Below are 24,447 nucleotides of genomic sequence, written 5' to 3' on the forward strand. Positions count from 1 at the left end.
CCTTAAGCCAAATTTGTACGCAAGGTGGAAGTACTTACAGTTCTTATTTAGTATTCATGAGGCAACATTATGCACGTGCACAAATTGGGGGTACAGCCCATTTGTAAGTACAAGTTGTTTGCAACTTTGACATTCATAATCCAGGGACTGCTTGCAATACAAAAAAAAACTACACATCAGGTGCAAATAAATTACTACTAAGCATTCTCAACTCTGAATTGGGAGCACAAGGGTTAAACACACAGCCAACTCTATCTCTAGGTGGCACAAAATAAACTCTATCAGGTACTAATAAACTCTATCTCTCTTTAGTAGGCACTAATAAACATTAAATTAATTTCAACTAACAAACATATCAAATGATCCTGGTTTCCAGCATCAACTGTGACATGGGATCTGAGACTGGCCCATTACAGCCAGTCTGCTGATGCCTGCACATGACGGGCAGCCTGGACCTCAGAGCTGGTCCTGAGACAGCAGCATTAAAAAAAAGGCTTAAATAAGTGCCATGCAAGGCTTTTCAATGCAGGTCCCATTCATGTGACTTGCTCAGACCAATCACACGTCAGCCTCACCTATGGACAGATCTAACAATTGATTGACACCCAGAGGACCAATCACACATCAGCTTCAAGTTGGCAGGTGGGGTCACTTCTGTTTTCAGGTTTTCTGGAGGGGTCACATGACTCTCCACTGTCAACACTACAGGAAGACATGAGGGAGGGATTAGATGGGGAGGAGAAAATCAAGTTGAGGTAAGATTACATTAATTGTTGAGGCAGGAGCATGTGGAAATAATGGGTCTTCTGGGCTAATTGAGTTTGTGGATCTGGTTCAGAGGTAGAAATAGGCAGTATGGGTTTGGGAAACGATGAGGTTGCAGGCCATGGGTGGGATATGAGCAAAATTGATGAGGTTGAAGATGGTGGCTTAAATTTTTCAGTGGGGTCCTGCTCAAGGGGTATTAAGAGCAGGTATCTGGCAACTGTCATTTGGCCTGGGCACCCGATCATAACTGCACCACAGTTGCCCGTGGGTTTTATAATGAGATGAGAGTTGGTAATAAAGGGGGTGAAATTAGAATAAGTGGGTGGAGTTGTCTTGATGAGATGGCTGATGCCTTGTGACAGTTGGAATTGTAAAGATCCAGAGCAGGCACAAGGCCAGGATAAGGTATCTAAGGAGGATAAAGGCTTAAGATGGGAGAAAGGGTCATCAGTAGGAGATAGAGAATCTTGGTGGAAGAAATGGGTATGAAGACTGAGACAATGGAAGAAGAGTTCAGCATTGTGACTTGTGTGATACTTGGTGTGAGGAGGAAGTTAGGGCCTCTTCTTAGGACAGAGTGTTCTGTTCCAGTGAGGGGATGGTTAGAGGGGATAGAAAAAGAACAGGCAGGGGTAAGATTGGGATTCAGTGAGGTTGAGAGGAGTGTGAGGGGAATCTGAGGGTGGGTAGGTAGATGATTTGGGTGATCTGGGGGAGAGGCAGTGGAAGGTTGTGGAAGTCAGAGAGGGGAAGTGGAGGATAAGGAGGTCAGAGGGGAGTTGAGGAAGATGAGAGGGTCAGAGGGCTAGGCAGTGGGAGGGAAGGGGATATGTAGGTAAAGATTTAATGGGATGAAGAAGAGTAAGGAGTGGTGTTGGGGGGGATGAGGCAGTGGGTCCAGCAGCAGAGCTATCTAAGGTGTTAGCCTTAAGAAGAGTTTGGTGTGGCAAATGGCGAAGGAGTCAATGTGGATACCTGAATGAGGGCGGTCAGGATTGGGGTAAATACTGGCATCAATGCAGGCATTGGGGTTTCTAGTCTGTAGGTGACTATGGCCAGGGTTAGTGACTGAAGCATCGGTGGCTCCGGCCCATGGGCGGTTGGTGTTGGTATCAAAGGTGTCGCTGAGACCAGGGTGAGAGTTTGTGATGGAGGTTCCAATACTTGAGTGACTGGGGTTTGTTGTGTTGGGTTCAAACCTGCTCATAACAAAAACTACCTTGAGCCTGGAATCACATTCATAGCTTGCTTTATTTCACTATACACTTAGTCAACATCTACATGTGCAGTATTTCCTTGCTGGTCCCTAGCCTGCCAGATGCTTCTCTCCCTCGGATGAGGAAGATCTACCCCGTGATGTCATAGGCCTGTTTGACTACCTCCCAATAGTGTTACACCACATCCCCCTTACTTTTCGTTCAAAGTCCCCTTTTCTGTTGCTTCACCCGCTACAATTACCTTTACACATTCAGGTACAAATACACATAAAACATTTACAATGCACAAGTTCTTCTTGATGGTGGGTGTTTTACACTCTCTACAGATTCATTCTCTGTGGTCTCTTCTTGGCCTGACCTCATTCTTATTATGCCAGGTGAACTCTGTGTTACAGTCAGCAGAATCTCTGGACCTACCTTTGCAGGAGTGTCCATTTCCAGCTAGTGCTCTTGTTGCTTTTCACCTTGAGACTCTGGTATGGGAATGAGATGTTGGTAATTCCATCTCAGTGTCTCTTGTGATCCGTTAACCATCTAGGACCATGGGCTGTGGTGCATGGAAGTTACTGTACCTTGCTGCCTTGCACTGGAGATCCACACATCATCTCCTGGTGCCAGCTTTTTCAGGTCACTTATTCTGTCTCTCATTATACCACTTCACATTTGTATACCTCTTCTCCCTCTCCTTGTTTTGGAGTTGTAGCAGGTTTTGAAGTTCCAGCTACAACTTCTCTGGAAGGGTCGGTAGAGTCGTGCAAAGGCGACTTCCCATTAGCAACCTGGCTGGGCTCTAGCCGCTGTTCAGTGGTGTGGCTCTATGTCAATAGTGCACGCTAAAGGTCTTTTGCGTTGAGCAGGTTTTTTGCATTGCACTCTCTGCCTCGCCATACCTTTGTGGATACTTAGGGCTGCTGATCACATGCTCAAACCCATAATCTGCTCTGAAGGGTTTCATGTTTTGTCCAGAGAATTGTGGACTGGTGTCGCTTACTAACATCTCTGGAATGCCATGCCACGCCAACATCGATTTTAATTGAAGATTTACATTGTTATCTTGTGTCACGTTGAGTTGTGCTATTTCTACCAATCTCGAGAAATAGTCCACCACTAATAAATGTGTTCTCTCCGAAAGTGAATAAGTCCATACCAAGTTTTTACCATGGCCTTTCAGAGCATTTACTCAGCATCAGCGGTTCTCTTATATTTGTCCTTTCCTGGATGCACTTTCTGCACCTCAAGATAATCTCACTTACTCAGACCTGGCCACCACATTGTTTGACTGGCACGTTACCAGCACTGGTGGACCTTGTGTATTTTCTCGAGCACCTTGTTCCACAAGTTAGCTGGAATAACTAATCTGGTACCGTGCAAGTGTAGTCCATAGTGGACACTCAGATGGCCCTCTCTTGTCAGTAGTGGTTGACTGATCCTCATAACTGGTTTCTGTCTGGTCAGCCTCGAATGCAGTATTTCATGACATGGGTGCATACACCGTCAGTGCATAGTTGCTCTCAGAGCTCTGTCTGGTATCTGTTGCTTGTTGGGAGGTTTTCCAACACCATTTTGAGATAAATATTGGTGTCCTCCATGAGGTCTTTGTCAACACTCGTGGTTCCATCTTGTAGTGACAGTTGAGAGGTTCTTCCCAAGTGTGCGTGTGATCGTGGGTACAGTATCTCATCAGCCTCATCCTGAACCTCTGTATCCTTCTTTTTTAAAAAACTTTATTTATTTGAGAAATCATTAATACAATGTACATTCAATGAAAACAATTTTATATAAGTATATATTTTTTTTTAAATTAAAAGAAAACAGAAATGAAAAAAAAATTCCCCACCCACCCTCCCACCTCGTCACCCATCTCGCTTAAGGAGAGCCAAAAAATATGTATAAACAGAAACTAAGAATATATAATAAATCAAAGTATATCTAAATGCATATATTCCAAATATGGTTACCACTTATTAACAAAATAAAGAATAATTATCATGCAAATTATATGTAATTTTTCCATAACAACACAAGATTTCAATTCATTATGCCATCACATTATATTAATCACTATATTATCTTTCCATGTACTACACATTTTCGAGCTACAGTGTACAAGCGTACAAATGTAATTTGAAATTTATCCAATCCTAATCCCTTTAAAGGAATCATATAACCCATTAAAAAAATAACTTAATGTCATATAATTTTTCCAAAATTTACCTAATTTCTTGCCAAAATGGTTGTACATAAACACAAGACCAAACAGCATGTACAAAAAGTATCAATACATACAACACATCTAAAACAAGAATCTGAATTACTAAAATCATATTTTTTTAATTTCTCAGGTGTTAAATACAATTGATGCAAAAAATTATAATTAACCTTTACATACCGTACATTCGTCAATTTAGTAACACTATCATGCCACATATCTGCCCAATAATCTTCAGGAAAAACAAAAGCTAAATCATTTTTCCATTTAAGCTTAGATTTTTCCCATTCCAGCTTATCCATATTATTTTGTAATACTTGATATATAACAGAAATATAACCACTTTTTGGTATAGAAGAAATCAAAGACTCAAATTCCGTCAATGCAGCTAAAATCATGTTTTTACCATACATATTTTTCACCAAAGATCAAAGTTGTTAATAAATAAATAAATAGTTTTCAGTAATACCAAAACGCTCTTTCACTTGAATAAAAGAAAGAAACTGACTGTCTACAAAATAATTCTGTAATGTTTTTATACCCTTAAAATCCCAACTCTTTAAATGACTATTAAACTTTGAAAAAGAAATAAGCTGATTATTATATAATGGAGTTAAAATTGACAGTTTACCTTTTGATCATAAAATCTTATTTTTTAGTCAATAACTTCAATAAATGTTTTAATATCGGCATATTATATTCCTTCAATAAATTTACATTCCATCAAAATATAAATTGATGTACCTCAACTTCAGAAATACAAGCAATCTCAACTTTAGCCCAACTTGGAGACTGGTCCAAATCCATCAATCGACTAATAAATTTCAACTAGGCTGCTTCAGAATAATTCTGAAAATGAGGTAATTGAAGCCAACCTAATGCATACTTCCAAGTAGGTTTATTTAATACTACCCATGGTAATTTAACTTTCCATAAAAATTCTCTCATAATTTTATTTAAATCCTGAAAGAAACTCTTTGTGGTCATGGAAGAATTGTTGTCATGGAACATGGTATGATTGAAATAAATATTGAATATGAGGAAAAATATTCATCTTAATACAATTGACTTGACCAATTAAAGTTAGCAGAAGATCTTTCCACTTAATTAAATCTGCTTTAATCTTTTTCAATAATGGAACATAATTTAACTTGTATAAAGATTGATACTCAGTATTTACAATTATTCCTAAATATTTAATTTTATCAGACCATTTCAATTTTATAATATTTTTATACACTGAATAATCTCCTTCACCAACTGGTAAAATTTCACTTTTGTCCCAATTAACTTTATATCCAAATAATGTTCCATAATGCAATAAACGTTCCCATAAATGTGGCAATGATTGTTCTGGGTATGCTAAATATATCAAAACATCATCTGCAAACAAATTAATTTTATACTCTTCATCCATGACTCTCATCCCTCTTTTCTGTTCATTCTGTCTTATTGTTTGAGCTAAGTGTTCAATACCCAATGCAAACAGGGCTGGTGACAATGGACAACCTTGTCTAGTTGAACATGTCAATTTAAACGATGATGAAACTTGACAATTTGTCACCACCCTAGCAGTTGGGTTTGTATATAAAGCTTTAATCCACCAATTAAAAAAAGGGACAAATTTATACTTCTCCGGTACTTTAAATAAAAAATCCCATTCGACCCTAGCAAAAGCTTTTTCAGCATCAAGTGCAATCAAGTGGTTGGGCTACTGTCGATATGCATTGTCTAAACTAATCAATCAAAGAATATTATCTGAAGCATTTCTATTCTTAATAAAACATGTTTGATTAACATGTATCAATTTAGGTAAATACTTAGCAAGATGATTTGCTAGCATTTTTGCTATTATTTTATAATCTACATTCAGTAAATAAATAGATTGAAACAAAGACACTTTCAATGGGTCTCTATCTTTTTTTTCCAGAATTAGAGTAATTAAAGCACTAGAACAAGATTCTGGTAACTCATAATGTTCAGTCACTTGTTGTAATACCTCCCCAAGCACCAAAGATAAATCTTCATTAAAAATTTATAAAATTCCACTGAAAACCCATCATCTCCTGATGACTTTCCATTGGGCATTTCCAACATAGCCGCCTTAATCTCTATTTCTGTAAATGGTGCTTCCAAATCCATAACATCTTCCTCTTCCAATGCTGGTAATGTTAACTTAGATAAAAAGGAATCAATAGAACCATTATCCTGTTTCCCCTCAGAAGTATATATTTTTTTATAAAATGAATAGAACTGGTTGTTAATTTCCTGAGGTTTATAGGTAACTGATTAATTCTTTTTTACAGCATTAATAACTCGGGAAACCTGTTCCTTCTTTAACTGCCATGCAAGTACTTTATGTGCCCTCTCACCCAATTCATAATATCGCTGCTTAGATCGATTGAATAAACATTCAAATTGATAAGTCTGCAACGTATTATAACGCAGTTTCAATTTAGTCAAAGCCACTTTTTTTTATCTTCTGTCACTTCCTTCTGAAATACCTTCTCCAATTCATCAATTTCCTTTTCTAATTCTAAACTTTCTGCCATATACTGCTTCTTAACTTTAGTGATATAACTAATAATCTGTCCTCTTAAATAAGCTTTTAATGCATCCCATAACACAAAACAACTTTTTACTGAATTAGCATTTTCAGACAAGAAGAAAATAATCTGTTCTTTAACAAAATTAACAAACTCAGGTGTTTTCAACAACATGGTATTGAATCTCCATCTATAAGATGAACGTACTACTTCTGAACTTGCATCTGATATAACCCTACTTTTATATTCTGCCTGTAATACCCTTCCTTGTAAATGTGCCGATACTAAAAAAAAATATATTCTAGAAAAAGAATCATGTCAAGATGAATAAAAAGAAAAATCCTTCTCTATAGGATTAACGCTTCTCCAAATATCTACTAAATTTAAATCCTTCATCAAGGCCCCAATGTGTATCGCCATCTTTGATTTTCTTATAATTTTTGGGGATCTATCAAACAAAGGATCCAATACACAATTAAAATCTCCACCCAAATAAAGTATTTCATTAGCTTGACTTAATAACAAAAAAGCATCTGAAATAAAACACTCATCATCCACATTAGGTGCATAAATATTAAGCAAAGTCCAAATTTCATAAAAAAATTTACAATTCACCTTTAAAACCCTGCCAGCATTCCCTTCCATAATATGCAACTCAAAAGACAAATTCTTATGAATTAAAATTGCCACACCCTTTGCCTTTGAGTTGTGAAGAAAATAGCACATGCCCAACCCAATCTCTCTTCAATTTCAAATGTTCTTTTTCCATCAAGTGTGTTTCTTGTAAAAAAGCAATATTAATTTTCATTTTCTTAATATAAGTTAAAATTCGCTTTCGTTTAATCGGATTATTCAACCCATGAACATTAAAAGTTTCAAATTTCAAACTAGACATCTTTTCATTTTTTAAAATCTTAGTCATCATTGTGAGCCAGTAGTGTTCTCAAGAATAAAAATAGAACTTTTATTCACTTAACTAAATTTCAAAAATGGATACTGAAAAAAACTGGTTGGGGAGGACTAGGATTGCACGTGTGGCCTCTATGCCATCTTGCCACGCCCCCCTGAACCTCTGTATCTGTATAGCAGCGAATACAGTGCTTCCCCACCTAGCAGACTCACAAGTGGTTTGTAGTCCATCTCCAACATGAAATGTAGTCCCAAAGTAAAATTGTTGACTCTCTCGCAAGCCCAAGTCTCCAATGCCTCTTTTTCCAGCCGTGCGTACTGTTGCTCTATTTCTGTTAGTGGTCTGGAAGCCTAAGTGACTGGTGACCAATTGTCTCCATCCTTCTGCAGTAACACTGTTCCCAGACAATATGATGAAGCGTCAGTTGATATTCTCAGTTGCCTATTTGGATTATACAACTGAAGTACTGGTGTGGATGATAGCTCTCGCTTGAGGTTACTTAATGTCCTCTGTTGCTCATGTCCCCAGCTCCACTGGTTTTTCTTGGACAACAGGTCTCTCAGTGGTTTGTCCTTTTCAGCCAGGTTTGGTATGAACTTCACTAGTTGTTTCACCATACTGAGGAAACCTCTGAGTTTACTAATGTTTGTGGCTCCTTCATGTCCTGCACAGCTCTTGTCTTGTCTGGATCTGGTCTTATGCCATCTGCCTTCTTCCAAACTCACACTTCATTATGATGAGAGTTACCCTTGCCTTTTCTGCTCTTTCTAGACTACATGGACCCTTGCATTGTGTTGGTCCTTCAAGATCCCCCAGATGAGGATATCATTCATGTGGCATACAACTCCTTCCAGGCTTGCGGTAACCTCGTCACCATTCTGTTCTGGAAGTGTTCAGGAGCAGAGGAGATACCAAAGGGTAGGTAGTTGAAATAGTAACACCCGAATGGTGTCATAAATGTCGTGTAGAGAGCTGATCCTTTGGAAAAAAGGAATTTGCCAAAATCCCATGTTTGCATCCAACTAGGTAAAATATTGTGCCCCAGTGAGTATGCCAAGGGATTGATCCACCGAAGGAAGTTTAAACTTTTCTCGGCCCACTGATCAAGGGTGTCAAGTCCACACAAATGTGAACAACTTCTTTATTCTTTTTTGGTGCTACCACCATGCTGCAACACAATTCTGTAGGCTCCTCTACACGGCTGATAACTCCAAGCTTCTCTATTCCTTCAAGTTCTCTCTTCATTTTGCCCATGACTGGCAATTGTACCCTTTGAGGTACTTTCAGTGAAATTGGTTTCACATCAGGCTTGAGTTTAATGACATACTGCTTCTGTACTAGCCCGCGTCCATCGCAAAGTTTGGGGTAGGCCTTCCTGTCCGTCTCTTGGTCTAGGGTGTCCAATCTGGCCACTAGCTAGAGTCTCACTGAAGCTGGTCTGCTCAACAGTGCCGCTTGTAAGTCTCTCACCACGAACACTTCTTCTGTGGTGCTCCTCTCTATGTATGATCTCAGAACCATCAATATCACTCTCCCTGGACCATAGAGTGGTTTCTGTGCTTTTCCTAGTTTTCTGTCTCCAGGTACAATTCTTTTCAACACCTGGTCAGGAATGGCTGTAACGTCGGCCCCTGTGTCGATTTTGAAAGTCACTTTACTGCCTCCTACGTTAATGTCAACCATCCAGGGCTCCTCACCTGATGCTATTTCTCTCAGGAACAATCTATCCACATCCTCCAATACCTCATTCACCATGTGGGTTGACCTACAGACTTTTCTGTAGTGTCCTCTTTTGCCGCAGTTGTGGCCTTCTACACTCTTAGCTGGGCATTGAAATGCTGGGTGGAATGGTAGTTTTCCACACTTGGGGCATGTCTTGCACTCTTCTTTGCTCTGTGTCATTGTATTAACTTTTTGCTGCCATTTGCATCTAAACATCTGTCTTCCTCTTTTAAGTTGCACTGAGTCTACTGCCAGCTTGCTTGCACACCTTTCTCGCAAATCAGTTTGTTGCTTTATGGCCTCTGACTGTCTAGTCATTGTGACTGCTTTCAGGAGGGTGAGGTCTTTGTCCAGATGCATCCTCTCTGACATTGATGAATGTCTTAGACCCGCCCCCCCCCCCCCCCACTAGTCTGTTGTGCAAAAGTTTGTATGCAGATCCCCATATTCACAGCTCCCTGCCAGTGCGAACAAGGCTGTAATGAATGTGATTACTGTTTCTGCAGGCCTGCTGCACTCTCTTGTCAAATTTCACCCATTCATAAATTACATTCTTCTTAGGCACAAAATAATAATCAATCCCTCTCCGTACTGCATCATACTGCTACCGCTGCACGCCCGTTAAGTCTAAGCCTCATAGCGCATCATCAGCCTCATCCCCCTTGCAGTTTCCCAGCATATTCACCTGGTTAGCTTCAGAGGAATATTTAAATTACTTGCCAGTCTTAAGTTTTCAAATCTTTTTATCCACTTTTCCCACTCCTGTGGCTTTGAGAAGTCGAAGAGTTCTGGAGGTATTATCGTGAAAGCCACCATTGGAGGAGCTGCCACTCCCAATCGGGGGGGGGGGGGGGTTCCGCCACACGTTCAGGCCCATCCTCCCTCTTAGCTCATCTCTTTTATGTTTCTTCTTTCACAGCCTGTCCTGCTCTCTGTGGCTCAAAGCTCCACTTCTGACACAATGTCGTGTTGGGTTCAAACACACGTAATAAAAACTACCTTATGCCTGGAGCAACATTCATAGCTTGCTTTATTTTACTATACTCTCAGTGAACATCAACACATGCAGTCTTTCCCTGCTGGTCCCGAGCCTGCCAGATGCCTCTCTCCCACGGATACAGAAGTCCTGCCCCATGACATCATTGGCCCATTCGACGTCCCGCCAATAGTGTTTCACCACAGAGTTGGGTTGAAAACTCATGTTAAAAGTTACAGTGGCAGCAGTCTCTAGGGAGATGAGAATCTGTTGCTTCATGGACATGTGGATCTGGTGGAGGATGAATTAAGAAGAGGTCCGTGGCAGGTCTAATTGCTTGTGTCACAGAAATAAACTGTTTTCTGTTTTCAATTTGAATGTTTTATTGTCTTTTTATGCAATAGAATTAGTTTTGAGTTATGCCTCAACTCCTTAATGTTCTTAGTCCATCCTCTCTAATGGAAGGATAATATTCACGGTGATACATGTTGTTAAATGAGTAAGTCTGCAGATGCCAGTGTTGAGTGCAATACATGAAGATGCAGGAGAAATGTTATCTCCAGCACATTTAAGTATTGCATGGTGATACATGTGATATTTTCAGAATTCAGTAAATGAAGCCATGGTGCTCGATGATGACTCCACAGGTTATGCTATTATTTAATTAGATTTTGAGAAGTAAAGGTTATCTCTAGAATAATAGGGAAATAAATTCTGCCACAATGTTGATTGGCAACTTTGTTCCTGAGGGAAAAGGTAAGCAAGCATTATGGTCATTATGACCGGATGACTAATTCAAAGAGATGGACAAGTAATTCATGTCAAATGGGTTCATCTTTCACCTCCAAAGTTGTGATTTAAATTCTATTTTTTGAAAAAAATTGAATAGCATTATTAAATGCATCATTTTGTTGTATAAATAAATGATTTACCAATTTATTTCTATGAAGGAAGCCTGCTGACTTGGCTTGGCCATACTAGCAGTGTAAATCTATTATCCCAACAAGATGGTAGAAATTGCCAGCAAATTGCCTGCAATTACTATATCCTGAACTGTATTGTGCAAGCTTCTGGAAGATTTGGTAACTATAAATGATGACATGTAATGTTGGATGCAACCTAATGTATTGTGTTGAAGGGTTCGTGGGATGCAGCAGAAAGCAAGCTCCAAGACTTGATTCACAGTCACCGATGATCTTTATTAGATAAGTGGTTAAACAATGAAACAGTGCAACGATTCTCCCATTCACGTATCCACACACTCGCACTAATTCACATCCAACTGTGGGACCCGTCAGGGAAGGAAGGTGCTCATTGCAGGGGGAGGCATGAGGGGAGGTTTCCCTGAGCATTAGACCCTGAGGTAAAATGTGCCCTTGTGTCAGGGCTACCCATGGGGATTTCACAGCCTCCTACCCCAGGTGATATAAAGGACTGTGGCTCTACTCCAGTATCTCCAAACACTGGGTATCCTAGCTAGCCTTAGGGACCACAATGTCCAGTTACCATGATCCGGGCAGAGAGCAGGAACATTGCCACGAGGAGGAAAGAGAGAGCGATGGCATGCTCAAACTTTAATATATCCCACTGTGCTGAGGAGGGGCCAATAACTGGGGCCAGCCAATGACAGTGTGTGTTCAGGCTTGTGGGCAGGCACGCACTTGATTGGATGGTTGCTGGACAGTGGGGTGTGGCTTTTGATAAAAGGAGATTGCTGAATAGCCAGTGGTACACCTAATTTATTTGTGCTCAACTGCAATAGAGACTTTGCACTGACAGAATAGTTTAGAATATTTAACAACAGTTGGGAGCATATCCATGACTTTCCACAAGAATCATGGGTTTGTGCATTCAGAAGCTGAATAAGTATTGCATTTCTTGTTGCTGATTCTCCGATATCAGTTAATATTGTGTGAAGACAATCATTTTAAAAGTTCAGGCTTGTTTCAGGGAATTCCATCTGCCAACAGATTTTTAAAAAGCTTAGGCCTTGTATTTTGAATATCTTTGGGCCTTGAATATGTTTGGATAATTACCTAGGGCGTGGCAAATTATCACAAGAGTTGCTTTTATATTGGCTACTGATTCTGTCTTTGAATTAACGTTTACTTGTGAATCATCACACCGCATTGTGTTCCCATTTTGTTAAGTTATTTTTATCACCACAAATATATCTTGGACATCATTCTGTAAAAGGGAAAACCTTGGCTGGTATGCCCTGTAAAGTTGTCTGACGTGCCTACTTTGAGGTGCCCATAAACACTGAATCTGATGAACAGCAGAACAATGTGGATGTGAGAAAGATTCGATCCGTATTTGATGGCATATAAGACCTTTTTTTTCCCAACAAGTAGCTCCAAAAATATCCCGCGGGTCTTATGTGAGAAGTTGAGGTATCTAGTAGGGTAATATTTAACCAGACACTGTGGACTACCTGTACCAGTACCAGACACTGTGGACTACCAGTACCTGTACCAAGTCTAATTCCATAATACTGTAATATTGTTTACTCAAATATCATCATTATTATTACTACTACAGGTATTATTATAATTGAAGCTACTTTAATTAAAAAAGGAATTATCGTAAAAATTAAAGCTGGATGTTCTGAGCCAAATATCTTTGTTTGGCATCACCGCCATCTATTATTGCACACCACAAACTCCTAGTCAGGCTCACGAGCGATCGCTATTTTGTGTATTTGGTGTTCATCACAACACTGGTAGCTTAGTTCAATGAGTATTATCATAGCAACAAGAAATACAAACACATGGTGATAGTAGTGGAAGATTTTACCCTCAAGATGGCTACAGGAGGAAAGAACTTAAGCTATACTCTTATGGCCCAGAGGACCCCAAAACTCACCAGCAATAGAAATTGGCCAAGAAAAATGGTTACTTAAACAAAAGCTGCTTTTAATTATCTTTAAACATGAAAACAGGATCAAATTCTAACTTATTACTATTAACTTAACAGAACTTAACCCCCTTCTAATTCTAAGTGCACATGTGTGTGTGCGTGTGTGTGTGTGTGTGTGTGTGTGTGTGTGTGTATAAAAGTTCAGAAAAGCTTTTTGATTCACAGTCCAATCTCACTTCTCACTCCTCCAAGTTCACTGGTATCAGTTAATTCTTATACTGTGCACAGAATTTAACATTTCTGAATCTTCACTGGGCTTTGGTGCTTGAAAGGTAAATGGTTACCACTCAGGAAGGCTCTTGTTGGTTTTCAGGTAGAGATTTGTTGCTCGTTGGACACCCACAACTGATTCCTTCTGATCAGCCATTTCAGTGTCTTACCGATGAAACTTGCCACATCAGGGTTTTCCAGATGATAACCTCTTTCTTTCAGGTCACTACAGAGTTCCTTTTCTGTTTCCTTTATTTTGAGTAAAACATTATACAGCCAGCCATCTCCTCTTGTATGGACCACAAGGGCTTTGACCAAGATGATCTAAGAACTCACAACCCATCTTCAAAATGGGTTTTTTCCATTCTGAATATAGCTTGTCCTGTTCCAGACCCAGGTGCTGCTGCTGAATTGTAGAACTGAATTCTTGCTCTCTTTTGCACCCTCTCTGACAAAACCACATAACTCTCTTAGAACAGCAAACTGCACTCAGACTGTGGCACCAGACCCAATCATCTGAGTTTGTTCATCTGTTGCTTTCCAAAACAATATTCCATTACTCCACAGCATGTCCAATTAAAACCTACTTGTAAATTATCAATAGGCATTCTTCAAAGTTTTTGCAAAGGCACCTGGAGCCTGGACTGTCTGGCTTGAACAAAGCTCTTGTATTTTAAATGAGATCTGTTTTGAAGTGTTTGAATGTGACCTACTCTAAAAAACACATGCAATTTAGTTCCTTTAAAACATATCTATATACAATATAAAATATAACATAATCTGTCATAATACTATTGGACACAAATTAAAGTGGTAAAGTATGCTAAGAAGCATGGTAATAGAGACAGCAAGAGATTTTGGGGCCACTGCCCACAGCAAAAATGACACAAGAATGGAGAAAGCCAGAACAACAGCTACAGACTGCTAAAAAAAGGTAAATTATTCCATTATTAATATGAAAAAAGATTTTTCCTGTTTTCCTAGTTGCATGTTTTGTCGAGGTTTTTTCTGCTATACCGTAGCTACACATTTCCATAAAATTAAATGCTTACCTGCAAATACACCAAAAGAAATTCTTAATATTCCCTGTTGAAATGAGGGAGGGGGTGTGGGGGGGTGTTCTTGAATGCCATCAAATACATTATTTTGTGAGGTGAAACAAAAAAAATATTCATACACTGTCATTGTAATAGAAACACAGAAATGTTGAATGAACTCAGCAGGTCTCGCAGCGCCCATAGGAGGTAAAAATATAGAACTGATGGTACAAGCCTGAACACTTCTTCAAGGTATGAGTAAAAAACAGGCATATACCTGAACTAAAAAAGCTCGGGAGAAGGAAAGAACGGGCAGGGGAACACTGACCAACAGACAAAAAGTGTTCATTTAATACAGATAGGAGGACAAGAGAGAAGAAAGGTGAAGAGTTGATGGGGGAGATGTTGGCTCTGTGATGAGGGATAAGGGAAAGGAGACAGAGGAAAAAAGGAAAGAGAGACAGCTACAGGAAAGGAGACATAGGAATAGATGAGGGTGGTGGCACCACTGGAAACTGGACAAGTCAGGGTTCATGCCATCGATTTGCGAGGTGCCCATTTGGAATATGAGGTGTGGACCTCTAATTGGTATGTAGTCTCAGTCTGGCAGTGCATGAGGCATGAGACCATGCAGAAACGTGTCAACAAGGGAATGGGGTGAGAAATTGAAATGGGTGGCCACTGGTACTGCGTGATGCTACCACCAGACATATCTCCCTTCCCTTCCTCTTCCGCTGGGACTGCTCCTTCTATGACTCCCTTGTCACTCATCCCTTCTGACCAATCGTCCCCTTGGCACCTACCCCTTTGACTGCAGGAAGTGTTGCACTTGCACATCCTTCCTCATCATCATTTGGGGCCCACTCATTCCAAGAGAAGGGACACTTCACTTTTGAATCTGCAGGGGTCATCCACTGCATCCAGTGTTGCTGTTATGGCTTTCCCTACATCAGAGAGACTGAAAAATCTTCTTGATTGAGCACCTTCACTCTATCACCACAACAGCCACCAATTTTCTTTCTTTATTTTAATATATTTTTTATTGAGCTTAACATATAATAAGCATACATAATAAATGTTGATTACATAATGAATTAATTGTGTACAAGCAAATATATACAAAATGGAGAGGAAAAAATTGAGAAAGTAATAAAATGTGCCTATCCACATTAATAGATCCCATCAGTTTTAATTCCCTGCCCCATTCGATTCCAACATATCTCTCCATGGTCTCATGCAATGTCAGACTGAGACCCACCCACAAATTGGAGGTACAACACCTCGTATTTTATCTGGCAGCCTCCAATTGGATGGCATTAATATAAGCTTCTCTGATTTCTGTTAACAACCACACCCGGCCACACCACCTTCCATCTAACCCTGCGTCCCCTCTCCTGGAGCTTTGTCTTTCTACTTCTCTTTCCTTTTCTTTGTTTCCTTACCCCAGCTCTGCATTCCCAGACCCTACCCTCCCCGAATCAATTCTCACCTTTCTTCTCCCCTGTCCTACCCATGTCCAATTTACGCTTTTTGCTTGTTGGTTTGTACTCCTTACACTGCCCTTTCTTTCCTTCTCTCATCCTTTTAATCCAGGTACCTACCTGCTTTTTACTCATACCTTGAAGAAGGTGCAATGGAACCACTGTATAGCTACTGTATGGGCTGGCCTGTGACTCCTCCCCTCAGAATCCCCATAAAGCCTGTTGTGCCCAGTACTTGCCTTGGAAGTGGGTCATCAGCATGTAAGATGTGCTAATGGTTTTATGGTGATTAAAATCTATTAATCACAACTCTCAGTCTAATATGGTTAATCGATAGTGCTACAATTTAATCACCATAATTTTTTGTGACATGGGCAAGGCAATATGCACTGATAAACTGGACACTGACCCTAAAGATCTGGAAGCCTCCATCAAATTTGATAAATGGCTGGAAATCAATGCTTTTATGATATCAACAATGTGCAGAGTAAGGAAGATAAATGGGACCTACTCTTTGCACAGGTTGACCACCGCGTTTTCAGATGATAAGGGACTGCAATATTTGTTCAGTTACAATGGAGCTCTTACAGAAACTGTATTGGATCATGATGAATGTCATCTTTGGCAGGTACTTTCAGGGCAGTCATACACAAGCACCTGGTGAGCCGATGCAGGTCCTGAGGGTGGTGGGGCGAGCCTGCGGCTGCAGAGATGTCTCTGCTGCTGTCCACTTAGAGGATCTGATACGCAATGCATGTGTGGCAGCATTCAAGTCTGATCACATCAGTCAGAGAGTCCTGAAAAAGGCAATCAAAGCCTGCAGGAAGCCTTTGACCTGGCAAAAGCTCATGACAACACAGCTAAATGCGGAGGTTTTCTACTCTGGAAACACAGCTACCACGTGGGGAGCATGAGCACCACTATCTTGGGATGTAGGGGTCTCAGGTCACTGCCACCACCAAAAAGTACCTGAAGTGTTACTTCTGTGGCCATGGTAAACATTCCTGTGGGAAGAGGGAACACTAAGGGAAGATGTGTAGGACCCAACCTTCCTCCAGTATTGTCACGTGTGGCTGGCAGCCACTGCCATCTTGGACTGCGTCACTACTGGCACCACTTCCAGTTCAGGAAATGGCTCGACAGGACTATGGGGATAGAAAACTGGAACAGCACCATTTCTGGTGTGAGGAGCAGCACCGCTTGTGTGGCATGGGGGCTGCCATCTTGGAGGGAGCCCCCGAACCAGTACTACAACAGCAACTCAGACAATGACTAGACATTGGCCTCCATTACCCTGGATAAGGACAGCCCACATGAAATAGCCAGGGCCATGATGAACATTGAGGTTAAGGGTCGCATCACAAACTGCTTATTTAATACAGGGAGCACAAAGTGCTTCATCCACTGAGCACGGTGCAGTACTACTCCTTTGAGGTAACCCTGGAAATTGTAAATTCTCCCTGGCCTCCAAATACTTCTTGGCTGAGGTCCATGGCAACTGCACTGTGATTTTGCCTGTGCGTGCCACTGAGTACAAGAATTTTATGCTACTTGTCATGCCACAGTTCTGCGTGCCAGTCATACTGGGACTTGACTTCCAGTGCCAGCTCAAGAGCATCCAAATGCAATTTGACACGCCCCACCTCTACCCCCTCATGGTTCACAACTATCAATTTTCAAACCACCCATCGTCCCCTCTGAATATGACCTGCGGCTTGTCCTCCCTCCGGGACCCACCGCCGTCCCTAATCGCAAACCTCACCCCCAACTGCAAGCCTTTCACCACCAAGAGCAGACGATGCTGCCCTGAGGACAGAGTCTTCATCAAATCAGAAATTAAAGGACTTCTAGCTGAAGTGGTCAAAGAACCCTGCACCAACCTTTGGAGGGCACAGGTGGTAGTAGTTAAGAGTACAGAGAAACACTACATGGTCATAGACTATAATCAGACCATAAACTGATTTACCCAGTTGGATGCCTATCCACTCCCCCGCATCGCCGACATGGTTAATAAGATCACCCAGTTCCGGGTCTTCTCAACCATTGACCTCAAGTCACCCTACCACCAGCTCTCAATCTGCGTCTGCCCAGAAGACAGCCCATACACTGCCTTTGAGGCAGACAGCTGCCTCTACCTCTTCCTCCGGCTCCCCTTCGGGGTCACCAATGGGGTGACTATCTTCCAGAGGGAGATGGACCAGATAGTGTATGATTATGGGCTAAAGACCACATTTTCCTATATGGATAACGTGACCATCTGCGGCTGTGACCAGCAGGATCAGGACGCTAACCTACAAAAATTTATCCAGACGGCCAAAAGTCTCAACCTCACTTACAATCAAAAGAAGTGCATATTCAGCACTTCATGTCTGGCTGTCCTCGGTTGCATGGTGGAGAATGGCGTCATTAGGCCAGACCCTGACAGTATGTGGTCCCTGCTGGAGCTCCAACTACCCCACAACTTCAAGGCTCTGAAAAGGTGCTTTTCCTATTATCCCCAGTGGGTACCTAATTATACAGATAAACCCCACACCCTGGGGAAAACAACCACCTTTCCCCTGTCAGCAGAAGCCTAAGTGGTGTCCACACGCATCAAGGTCGACATCTATTCTGTTTCAATTGGAGAGTTATGTGTCCGACTTTGCCTGACTACCACGCTCAACCAAGCGGGCAGGCCCGTAGCATTTTTTTCCCAGAACCTCCAGAGCCCCGAACTCTGGAACTCAGCCATCGAGAAAGAGGCCTAGGCCATAGTGGAAACTGTGCACCACTGAAGGCATTACCTGGGCGGGAAACCATTCATCGTACTGACTGACCAATGTGCAGTCGCTTCTAAGTTCAATAACAAGCAGCGGGGAAAAATTAAGAATTACACGATCCTGAGATGGAGAATTAAGCTATCCACCTACAACTACGAGACTCAATGAGTCTACTGATGCCCTATCATGAGGGACATGCACTAACATGCTGCTGGACCGACTCCAAACCCTTCATGGCAGCCTCTGCCATCCTGGGGTCACCAGGCTCCACCACTTTGTTAGAGCTTGCTACTGTTTCATCTTGTATTTGTATGTGTGAGTTCTTAGATAACACATGGATGAAGGAAAAGGTTCTTTACTTTAATGTAGTTGTAAACAGCACATGAGGCATGCCATGAGGCTACAAGCCTCCATTACAGATCTTTCAAACTGTGTGTCAGCCCCCTGCTGGCAGCCTGAAATGTGACATAATCCAATAACACATAGAAGAATCAATGCCTTTGAAATTACTCTGCAAGTTTTGAAAGTTTTCCAAGTCTCTCAACCAGCTTTGATTCCTTTAAAAGTTGTCAAAGCTGTTTGGAAAAGTTTAATAACTGTTGAAGGATGAAATCACTCAATAAGAAAAATACTGATTTTATTTAAAAAGTTACATTTACCTGAATATATAATAAATGAAACAGAACCAAATTAATGTTTTAAAATAAAACTTCATCCACCCATTTGTTTGGTGTTCTGTTGACCAACAATCCTCACCAAAATTGATGGAGTTGCAGATTCCCCTGTCAGAGCTAACCTGGAGCAGAAACTCGGATTCCTAATTCCTGGGGAACCTAAGCAATTGCGAGCTCCTCTAGTGCAGTACATGATAAGGGCAACGGGGGATGCCCTGACAACTATTTTCATTTGATCGTCTTGTAACTTCCACAATTGACTACATATGAGTGGATGTCTTGTATTTCCTGCCATAGGAACAGGCAGTGGTTGCTTTTGAAACTGCCAAAAATTCTTGGTCAAAACCTCTTAATTCTTTTGCTGAAGATGAATTGATTTTAACTTTTGATTCCCAGCCCATGCAGTATATTCATCCATTTTTCTTTGGATTTTTCTTCTTTCTTGTTTGAGTCTGCTCCACTTCCCAGCAGAAGTTTGATCCAAGTGAAGTGCTTTTGAAGGCAGAGAGTACTCCAGAGAATTTTATCTCCATGACTTAAATGTTATTGGCACAAAGCTTTGCATGCCAAGAGCTCATTGTACAAATTTGAGTGAAGAGATCAGTGATTCACAGAGCATTTTCCAGCTCACACTCCTTCTTCAAAAAGGTTCACAGGGACCTCTATGATACACAGCCTTAAGGAAGACGCCAGCTCAGTCACATCCTCACAGATGGGCATACAGATGATCTTAAGATACTTTCATGTCAATCTCTATGACACGAAAGTGACAGACTGAATGTCTTCCCAGAACTTCCTGTCCTCTGTCACAGAGGTGTTAGTTGACAGCAAGTGGGAAATTCTGGACTGGCCAATTACCCTGGGGGTGCTGATGGACTCCATATATTCCTTTGTGTCAAGTAAGACTCGCAGAAGTGATGGCTTACCGGCTGAGTTGCACATTGCTCTGTGAGACTGGGTGGGCCTTGACCTGCTGGAAGTAGACAATGCCTTGCTCCTAGTAGGCTCAATCTCAGAGTCCATGAGGAAGGGCATCATCACCTTTATCAAACAAAAGGGGGAGAAGGAGGATATCAGAAATTGGAGAAAAATATCATTGTTAAAAGTTAACTACAAAATCCTGTCCAAAACCATTGACAATCGAGACAAGTCTGCCCTGTGGCAGGTGATCAAAACTGCACTTTCTAGGCAGGAAAATCTCTAATGACCTTCTGGTGCTTAGAGATACAATCACTGATGTGTAGGATAGAGGATGGGACACCTGCTTGTTCAGCTTCGCCCAGGAGAAGGATTTCCACTGGATACTGCACATTATGTATGTGATGGACGTGCTCTCCAAAATGTACCTCAGAGAAGGAATTCAAAGTTCAATTAAACTGCTTAACATGGATATTTGTAATGCAGCCTAAACTAATAAGTGGGAAAGCGATTGCTTCCCCATTAATCTGGAGTCAGGCAGGGTTTCCTTTTCTCTCCAGTCTTACTTGTGTGTTACAGAGTCATTTGCTGAATCCATCAGGAAAGATAAGGCTATAAGAGGACTGATATCCCCAAGCAGTGGAAACACTCAAGTCAAGCCTACTTGTACATGGATGATGTCGCTATCTTCTATTTGGACACACATTCGACTCACAGACTGATTAACATCTGTGGCCATTTTGGGACTGCATCATGTGCCAAAGTAAACTAGAAGAACAGCAAGGCACTGCTCTACAGTAACTCATATGACCAGTCCACCATCCCCTTCACAGTCAGTTCTAACTACCTGAAGGTATTGGGAATCTGGTTTGTAGGGGATGAGGCATGAAACAAGAATTGGTCAGAGGGCATCACAAAGGTCCATGAGAAATTGGGTCTGTGAGCACAATGCTCTTTCTCAATAACAGTGAAAACCTGGTCATCAGGTTCAAGGTGCTCTCAGTGCTGGTGTGGCCCATCCCCTACGCCTCCACCCTGACTATCACTACAACAGTTTTCCAGTTCATATGGGGATCCAAGAATGAAAGGGTCTGAAGGGTTGTCATGTATGCCAGAAAATGGGACAAGGACATGCCCAATGTGGCCCTCATCTTGACAATCACCTTCGTGTGCATCTGCATCAGGCTGTGCATGGAAACAAAGTACAAGAGTACCACGTGCCACTATGTGCTGAAGTTCGACCTCCCCAAGTGTTGCAAAGGCTGGGCCTAGACCTGTTGCCACACAATGTCCCAAGCAGCTGAACTTTGCTGTACCTTCACACACAGTTTGTGGAAAAGCTTTTCCAGACAAACATGTTTGACCCCAAGGCCATCAGGCAGTTGTCAGCATGGGATGCCCTGCAGACACTGAGAAATAAGGACTCAATGGGTGGTTCCCAGAGCAGACTGTCCAGATCATTTGGTGATATGCCTCAATGCTGGTGCTCACAAACATGCACCAGGTCTTGGGCTAGCTGACAACAAGGGGAGTCTTCCCAGTCAGATCCTTCCTGCACAACTGGAACATCACCTACAACATAATTTGTCCTCAAGATGATTGCAGTGGAGACAGTTGCCTAACTCTTTGCAGAATGGAGATTTGCTAAGAATCCTTGTCACAGTTCATCCACTATAGCAGTGTGACAGAGAACACTCTTATTTATGGGTGGTCTTGGGGATGGACCCAGAGCCAGACATCCAGAATTGCTGGAAGATCAAGAACTTCGTGAAAGATTAAATTTGGACTGCTGAAATCTGTTGGTCTTTCAGCACACAGAGATGTCAGTGCTGGAATTATGCCAGGCTTCAGGAGTATGTGCTGCTAGATGGATTGCAGCTTGATGCAGCAAATGTGAGGGCACTGTGGAAAGGACCACAGTCTGGAGCAGCCATCCTCAATGGGGAGCCATACTGCCCACCCAAGGACCCGTAGCACATTTAAGGGAGGGCCACGGACTCTAATCCTGAAGAAGGGAGAATGGGAGCAAGGTATATCAGGGAGCACCGAAATTGAAGGGATTGAACATATTTTGGAGCAGGAAAGGACTGTACTGCTAGGCTTCGCTGCATAGTTGCCAAACAATGCAAGTTTTTTTTTTAAGGTTAGATGAATTGGGAAACCACTTAGAATGACCCAGATATCATCACATGCCTGACAAATGTTATTACTTCAGTCTTCACTGTTCATTGCATCATTCATAGGGAGCACTTAGTGGCTAAGAAATTAGGAGGATGTCTAAATGCTTTGCTTTCAATTGTCATAAAAACTGGGAAATTTATAAAATCACATCCCCTTAAAAACCATCTATTCTGCCAGCTGTGTGAAGAAAATGATGAACTTTTCCAGAGAGTTCTGCTGCATATTGAGGTGAGGTGGCTGTCTGAAGGAAATTGTCTTTGTCACTCTAGGACTGATTGTTTCACTTCTTTCTCAAAATGAGCATGGAAAAAGCTCATTGGTGCAAAAGAAGAATTTTTTTTCTGGCAAATTTCTTTGACAAACTTATTTTACTGAAAAAGCCCTTACAAGACAAACATAATGACCTCATTGATAGTAAAGAAGCCATTCTTTCTTTCTCTTAAAAGCTTAAAGTCTATTGGAGCAATGTCAGAAATTGGAAATCTTTTAAATTTCCAAAGCTGAACATGAACGCAGAGCTACTGAAGGTCAATTATTGTGTATGGGAAGCACCTAAATCAAATATATACAAATTCAGAAGGAAAGATTTAATAACCTGTTAAACCTCAATATCCTGTATTGATATTTGGTCCATTTGAGGAACAACTCACCAACGTTAATGCAGAAATAAAAGAGAGGTTGATTGATCCCCTGAATAATATCATTGCTCGCAGTAAGTTTGATCAATTAAAAAAAAGATTTTTGAGTTAAGAGTGATCTGACTAATAGATTTCAATAGGGTGACCATTTCCAAATTTCCAAGAAGGAGAGTCAGCATCAGAACAAGTCTAATGGTGGGGGGCATTAAGGAAACTGCGGTGTGGGGGGAGGGCTCAAACTGATGTTCAAAAACTCTCTCAGCAGGGGGTTGCCCGCAAATTCCCCCCTTAGCCCTCGCCCTGAGGACATGGTCATATATCCGCAGAGCCCACCTCACTGACAAAAGACAAAGGAGGAAAAACCCAACACCCAACCCCAACCAACCAATTTTCCCCTGCAACCGCTGCAACCGTGTCTGCCTGTCCTGCATCGGACTTGTCAGCCACAAACAGGCCTGCAGCTGACGTGGAAATTTACCCCTCCATAAATCTTCGTCTACGAAGCCAAGCCAAAGAAAAGAAATGTAATTATATACAGTGTGGTTTGAAAATATTTTTATATAAAATTTATACTGAATTGCAAAAACAGCAAATGCAAACAGATAATCACCTTAGTTATTTTATTATTTAAAAATTCTAATATGAAACTTTTTTTGCCTAAATAAATCCAGCAAAATCCTAGCTATTTCAACATAAATCAGTGATTTTTTTCTGCTGGAGCCCTTTTTCCTATTCAATGATTTATAATTCTGCATATTACAAACAATGCATACATTCATACAGTATAAATAAAGAATTGAAATAAATTAATGTGAAACCTCACTCATCCTCCTTCAAAACTCGCTACTAATCCACTTGACGTCGTTGGGCTAACTGAAGTGCTGCCAATTGCACTAGAACTATGTGTCTGCACTAAATGTTTCTCTGTCTATGGGCCTGCTGCTCATACACCAAACGGCCCCAGTAAACTAAACCACTGTGCATGCGTCGGCTGGCCCCGGTACTCCAATCAATTGTGCATGCACCAGCTGGCACTCGTACAAGAGAAAACATAGCCATGCATGGTGTACAAAAGCTAGGACACCACATTTAACAAAGTGAGTGCTCCCTGCCTTGCCCTTTCTGCTCCTACACCCCCAGATGGAGGACAAATTAACATACAACTTGAAGTGGCACTTGAGGACAAAGTGTTAAAATGCCAGACTGTCCAGCCTAAAACCGAATGCCTTGCCACCCAATTTTCAAAACAATGGGGAAAGACCAAAATATTTTTCATTGCCTT

General features: G+C 41.3%; 1 long non-coding RNA gene across 1 annotated transcript in view; it reads left to right on the plus strand.

The window, feature by feature from the left end:
- Positions 1-694: 694 nt before the first annotated feature.
- Positions 695-24,447, plus strand: part of LOC138756210 (uncharacterized) — a 29,391-nt gene continuing 5,638 nt past the window's right edge. Inside the window, exon 1 of the long non-coding RNA XR_011352863.1 lies at positions 695-755. This is a non-coding gene — a long non-coding RNA (uncharacterized lncRNA). The remainder of the gene's footprint in view (positions 756-24,447) is intronic.

This window comes from Narcine bancroftii, chromosome 3 (genome assembly GCF_036971445.1).
Source record: "Narcine bancroftii isolate sNarBan1 chromosome 3, sNarBan1.hap1, whole genome shotgun sequence".
Classification (NCBI taxonomy): Eukaryota; Metazoa; Chordata; class Chondrichthyes; order Torpediniformes; family Narcinidae; genus Narcine; species Narcine bancroftii.